Source organism: Palaemon carinicauda, chromosome 14, assembly GCF_036898095.1.
Source record: "Palaemon carinicauda isolate YSFRI2023 chromosome 14, ASM3689809v2, whole genome shotgun sequence".
In the NCBI taxonomy this organism is placed as follows: Eukaryota; Metazoa; Arthropoda; class Malacostraca; order Decapoda; family Palaemonidae; genus Palaemon; species Palaemon carinicauda.
In genome coordinates, this window is record NC_090738.1 from 88,376,212 (window position 1) to 88,383,711 (window position 7,500).

A 7,500-nucleotide genomic window follows, 5' to 3' on the forward strand; every position below is an offset into this window, starting at 1 on the left:
TTTAGTGAGAGGGAAGAGCAAAGATACAAGCATAATATATACAAAATGAATTATGTAAGATCGTGTGACACACGGTTGGTACATGGCTCCCCCCCCCTAAAAATTACATACTGTACATGTTAAATAGGACGCCCCGATCTAGAGAGGCGAACTGTAGGTGGGTCATCTGGCAGAAGATAAGCAGGTTTTAGACGATCAATGGAGATCCAGTCTTCTTTGCCACGAATGTTTAGTAGGAATGCTTTCGGACTGCATCGGATCACAAGGAAAGGGCCTGTGTAAGGGGGCGTTAGCGGTGGCTTGCTAGTGTCGTTGCGCAGGAAGACGTGTGTTGCAGAGTGCAAGTCTGTTGGTATGTGATGCCTCGCTGGGGGCTTGTAAGTCTGGCGGCATGGAGTAAATTTTCCCACGACGTGACGTATGAGCTGGAGATCATCGGGGGAGGTTGTAGAAGGAAAAAATTCGTCAGGGACGAATAACGGGTCGCCATACACCATTTCAGCTGCCGAGACGTCAAGGGTGTCTTTAGGATTGGTCCTTAGTTCCAGGAGGACCAAAGGAAGCTGAGTAAACCAGTTGCAATCCTTGCAGCGGGACATCAAAGCTGCTTTGAGGGTGCGATGAAAACGTTCAACCATTCCATTGGCAGCGGGGTTGTAGGCCATTGTCTGATGTAGAGTGATGCCCAGGAGATTCGCCAATGATGTCCACAATTGAGAGGTGAAAGTGGTTCCCCTCTCAGAAGTAATATGCTCAGGGATACCAAATCTTGCAATCCATCCAGAGAGTAAGGCAGATGTACATGAGGCGGATGTTGCAGTTTCCATGGGAATGGCTTCAGGCCAACAAGTGGAGAGGTCGATGACGGTAAACAGGTAACGATGTCTTTGTGATGTGGGTAGGGGGCCTACAACGTTGACGTGAATGTGTACAAAACGACGCTGAGGTTGAGGAAAGGTGCCCACTTCTGAATCCGTGTGTCGATGTACTTTGGAAGTTTGGCAAGAAGTACAGGCTTGGACCCAATCCTTAATATCCATTTCAGCTGCTGAGACGTCAAGGGTGTCTTTAGGATTGGTCCTTAGTTCCAGGAGGACCAAAGGAAGCTGAGTAAACCAGTTGCAATCCTTGCAGCGGGACATCAAAGCTGCTTTGAGGGTGCGATGAAAACGTTCAACCATTCCATTGGCAGCGGGGTTATAGGCCATTGTCTGATGTAGAGTGATGCCCAGGAGATTCGCCAATGATGTCCACAATTGAGAGGTGAAAGTGGTTCCCCTCTCAGAAGTAATACGCTCAGGGATACCAAATCTTGCAATCCATCCAGAGAGTAAGGCAGATGTACATGAGGCGGATGTTGCAGTTTCCATGGGAATGGCTTCAGGCCAACAAGTGGAGAGGTCGATGACGGTAAACAGGTAACGATGTCCTTGTGATGTGGGTAGGGGGCCTACAACGTTGACGTGAATGTGTACAAAACGACGCTGAGGTTGAGGAAAGGTGCCCACTTCTGAATCCGTGTGTCGATGTACTTTGGAAGTTTGGCAAGAAGTACAGGCGTGGACCCAATCCTTAATATCCTTAGAAATGCCGTGCCAAATGAACTTTGCCTTCAGCAGCTGTGCAGTAGAATGGACGAGGGATGTGAAAGGCTGTGAATGAAATCAAATACCTGCCGGCGCATGTGAGCAGGAATCCAAGGTCGCGGTCTACCAGTACAGACGTCACAGAGGAGGGTGGTGTTGGAGTCCTCGAGGGGGAAGTCTTCCCAACTGAGGGACGTGCAGGATGTCCTACATGCTTGATACTCTGGATCCTGTCGTTGGGCTTCAGCCAGGGCATTGTAATCCAATCCCAGTTGGACAGCAGCCAGCGTGTTTCTTGACAGGGCATCGGCAACGGGATTCCTTTTCCCAGGGACGTTTTGAAGGGTGCAATTATATTCAGCCACGGCGGAGAGATGTCGGCGTTGCTGGGCGGACCAGGCCTCAGACTGTTGAGTAAAGGCGTGCACCAGAGGCATGTGGTCTGTGCGAATGACGAAGGGCGTACCTTCTAAGAAATAGCGAAAGGGACGGACAGTCAAGTGCACTGCCGGCAATTCTCGATCGAAGGTAGAATAACCCGATTCTGCCTTGGACAGTTTTCTGCTGAAGAAGGCCAAAAGGCGGGGCGAGCCGTTGACCACCTGCTCGAGTACTGCACCAATAGCGACGTCGCTGGCTTCGGTGGAGAGGAGAGGGGCATGTGTGATAGGAAAAATGAGAGCCGCAGCAGTAGATAGGGCCTTCTTTGCATTGCAGAAGGCTGCTTCTTGAAGGGGACCCCACTTCAGGTCCTTTGGCTTGCCCTTGAGGGAGGCGTAGAGGGGAGCAAGAGTGGCGGCAATGGGTAGCAGAAAACGGTGAAAATAGTTGATCATGCCTAAGAATTCCTGCAGAGCTTTGACGGTCGAGGGCGGGGGGAAGTTCTGAACGGCTGCTCCCTTCTCAGGGAGGGGATGGACTCCTTCAGGAGTGATGCGGTGCCCTAAAAACGACATTTCCTTGGCGCCAAAGGTACACTTGTCTTACCGGATTACAAGGCCGTTTTATTGCAGGCGGTCGAGCACGATGCGCAGGTGACAGAGGTGCTTCTCTTTCGAGGAGGAGAACACAAGTACGTCGTCCACATAACATACACAGAAAGGGAGGTCTCCTAAGATGCCATCCATGAGACGTTGAAACGTGGCCCCAGCATTACGAAGGCCAAAACAGGAGTAATTGATGGTGTATGTACCAAACGGAGTAGTGATGGCGGTTTTGGGGATGTCTCCTGGGTTCATAGGCACCTGATAATACCCCTTCAGGAGGTCGAGCATAGAGAAAACCTTCTCTTCGTGCAGGTAGGTGGTCACGTTGGCAATGTTTGGGAGGGGGTAATGATCTGGTTCTGTTTGCATGTTCAGGCGCCTATAATCCCCATACGGACGGAGGGAGCCGTCTTTCTTCAGAACGATGTGTAAGGGTGACGACCATGGGCTGGAGGCCTTTTGGCAAAGGCCCATTTCCTCCATTTCGGTGAACGTCTGTTTGGCGGCTGCCAATCGTTCCGGTGCCAGAAGTCCAAATTTTGAGAAGACTGGGGGTCCCGTCATCTAGATATGGTGATAAATACCGTGCTTGGCAGGAACTGTGGGCGTTCGGCGAAGTTCTGGACGGAAAACTTCCGGGTACGCGGTGAGGAGGTGGGCGTAGGCATCCGTGGGTAAGCTGCTGTGGAGAGCAAGGTTAGAGGGAGCAGGTTGAAGAGGTGTCGACAAGTACGAGTCTGCGTTGACCAATCGTCGGTGGGCGACATCTACCAGAAGGTGGAAATGAGAGAGGAAATCCGCACCGAGGATTGGCAATGTGACGTCAGCAACGAGAAACTTCCAATTGAATTTACCATTTCCGAACGATAATGTGAGGTTCTCGTAACCGTAGGTGGGTATCGCAGATCCGTTGGCAGCTACCAAGTGGACGTAGGCAGATGTAGACAGAATATGTCGTGTCTTGGAGAATTACCTTGGCAAAAGATAACGACAAGCACCCGTGTCTACCAAAAATTGCACGCCTGTTCCTGCATCATGTAAAAAGAAAAGATTAGAAACACGGGAGGCCACCGCCACGAGCGATGGCCTACTTACACGTTTTTTTGGCCACTGACAATCCTCGGCACATTTCTTCGCGGTTGCCCCGAATCTGAAGTGGTAGTAGCAAAACTGCGGCGAATGGGAGGTATTAAGTGGCTGTAGAAGTCGTTTGTTGGGGCGCGAGCGATTGGTGGGTGGTGGGTGGCTTTGTCGCCGCTTCGGCACGTCACGGGGTAGGCGTTTATGTCTTACGGCATTCATGTCAGCTTCGGTTGACGTTGAATAGGCATCCTCTTCGTCAGGAGTGGAGGCGTTGATGGAGGTCTTGAAGTGGCTGTCCATAAGGGCGTCGGCTTTGGTCATCAAGTCCTTTATGGGTAAACTATCGACATCGGGTATGGCAGCGTGTATAGGTCCGGGTAAACGGCGTATCCAACGGGCACGAAGTAGGTTCACCTCACAAGGAGAGCCGTCTGCGGCAGGTTGAAGGCGAGCGATACTGGTCATTTCCCTGAGGGCGAGGGAAGCCCTTTGGTCCCCCAACGGTTGTTGCGAGAGCTGAAAAAGCTTTGCTTTACGGGCGGCAGGCGACGGGGAGTACTGCTGCAGAAGGTATGTTTTGAGGGCGTCGTACGCTATTGGGGTGTCTCCTTGTTCACAAAGCCAGTCAGATATTTCCGGAAGGTGTCCTCGGGTATCGCCGCGAGAACATAATCTGCTTTGGTGGTCGAGCGAGTCACGCACTTGATGCATAACCGGACTTCTGCACGCTGAAACCAAGCAAACACATCTCCGCTAGCGAACGATGAAAGTTTCAACGGGGCAGCCCCAGCGCCAACTTCCGTGGAGTCCACCATAGTACCAACGATGGAGGGGCGAGGAGGGTGGGGATGGAAGGCGGTGGGAGCGAGTCGACTTCCGGGGTCACTAATGTGACGGGCCGAGAGAAGGTTGTGACTCAAATGAAGGTTGAAAGCAACTGAGTAATTTATTATAGAACACTCTCCTTTATATACAAAACCTCAAGCAAAAGGAAATTTCATGTTCGAAAAACAGAAAATGTTACAGAGGAAAAACGCAGACAGGTTTATTCTGGTTCTTTTTAGTGCAAGGGAAGAGCGAAGATACAAGCATAATATTTACAAAATGAATTATGTACGATCGTGTGACACACGGTTGGTACAGTATCGATGTGCTTGTTATTGACAAAAAAACTGATTGAAATCCCACAATGATTACAAAAAGAAGAAAAAGCAAAATAAAGAAAAGGAAAATGAGGGAGAAGAGAAACGGAATAAATGTAATGTGTGATGGGCCTGTCAAAATGTTTCGGCAAATAAAGATGACTTCCATGTTGCAAAGGAAATTGCCACCTAGGAAAACAAATGGATGGTAGTCTCTTATCCACCCCTCCCCCAAGTAATTTTATTAAATTTGGTTTAAACAATTTCTCTGAGGTAATGGTATTTGCAGATAAGAGAAGGGGGCGCCAATCCACGGTCTTTGTTCATAACTGATTCATATAAAATACTTATACACTTTCCTATACATATACACACACGCACGTTCATCCGCACACACAGACACACACATATATACTGTGTGTATATATATATATATATATATATATATATAGATATAGATATAGATATAGATATATAGATATAGATATAGATATATATATATATATATATATATATATATATATATATATATATATATATATATATATATATTTATATCTATATATATATATATATATATATATATATATATATATATATATATATATATAGATAGATAGATGTAGATATATATATATATATATATATATATATATATATATATATATATATATAGATATATATATATATATATATATATATATATATATATATATATATATATATATATATATAGATATAATATATATATATATATATATATATATATATATATATATATATATATATATATATATATATATATATATTTATATATATGTATATATATATATATATATATATATATATATATATATATATATATCTATATATATATATATATATATATATATATATATATATATATAAAAATATGTGTATGTGTCTGTATCTGTGTGTGCGTGTTTATGCTCGCGTGTGTGTGTCTCTCAGCGTGTTATTTTGTATGTTCGGATAAAATCACATAACTAATTCCCCTAGCATTCAATAACTCCACCCCCCCCAAAAAAAAAAAAAAAAAACACAGTAGTGACTGCCACCATATTTTAAAGGGTGAATCGTGAACCAGCCACCAGATGAGGTACTACCGCTTGAGTTTTATTGGTCTTTTGACTGGCCAGACAGTACTACATTGGATCCTCCTCTCCGTTTACGGTTAATTTTCCCTTTGCCTACATATACACCGCATAGTCGTACAAATTCTTTACATATTCTTCTCTGTCCTCATACACCTGACAACACTGATATCACCAAACAATGAAGGGGTTAACTACTGCACTGTAATTGCTCAGTGGCTACTTTTCTCTTGGTAAGGGTGGAAGAGACTCTTTAGCTATGGTAAGCAGCTCTTCTAGAAGGACACTCCAAAATCAAAAGCACTGTTCTCTAATCTTGGGTAGTGCCATAGTTTTCTTGCTTGACGGTACACTCGGGCACGCTGTTCTGTCTTATTTCTCTTTCTGTTTTGTTCAAGTTTTTATAGTTTCTATATGAAATCTTTATTTTGATGTTACTATTCTTAGAATATTTTATTTTAACCGTTAATTACTTCTTTTAGTTCCTTGTTTCCTCTCATCACTGCACTCTTTTCTTGGTAGGAGCCCCTGGGCTTGTGGCATTTTGCTTTTCCAACTGAGGTCGTAGCTTAGCAAGTAATAATAATAATAATAATAATAATAATAATAATAATAATAATAATAATAATAATAATAATAATAATAATAATAATAATAATATCATTATACGCTTCATATGCTTATTCAACAGGGTCATTAGCACTGCGTAGAACCACTTACGCACAGTGCGCCATCACCAACTTGTAATGTACATGTAATACTAACGCTGTGATAATTCTGCTACTTGATCGATGGAAGTTTATAAGATTCAGAACAATTTAACCAAGAGATTGCAATCTACAAAACATAGTTTCAGTCGTATTTCTTGCAAACGGACAAAATAATTCAGTCCCGTCTTTTGAACATTTGATTCCCAATAACCTCAGGATATAACAGTTGACCTATATCATGACCTGCTACAGTCATAAAAACACCTTTCCCTCCCCATCAGATTACCCATCTATGAATATCAACATATGGGATCAGCTGTGCAATTTCATTTTCCTAGAGTGTTTTTTTTTTCTTTTCTAATAACACACGAACAGTAACCTACAGATTAATTCAACATTGATCATTTTACGAACAGACCGTGTCATTGGATTGAATTCTACTCGTTTGATTCATCTTAAAGTGGTTTCACTGGAAATTGTGAATAATTAAGTGAAATTTTACCCTGACACTATTTCCATTAATAACGTTCTGCTGCAGTTACAAAACTCTCTTTCCTTTTCCCTCAGGTTACTCCTTAAGAATATCAATGTCCGAAATTAAGACCTCCTTTTATGATCCTGCAACGATACTTCCTCTTGAAGAAGGACATCGTATAATGAAGTACTTCCATTCCTTTAAAGGTTTTATGGAGGCCTCTCAATGACTGCGGTCGATAGCTGAAGTATGCATCACGAGACAGCTTTCAGGAATTTGAACGTCATAATGAAAGATTGATGTATGTTCCGATAGGCGTCAATTCTTTAATGCACGCAATAAGTGCTGCAGCTAGTCACCAATAAGTCAAATTATTACCAGTCTATGTAATGTAATAATCTAT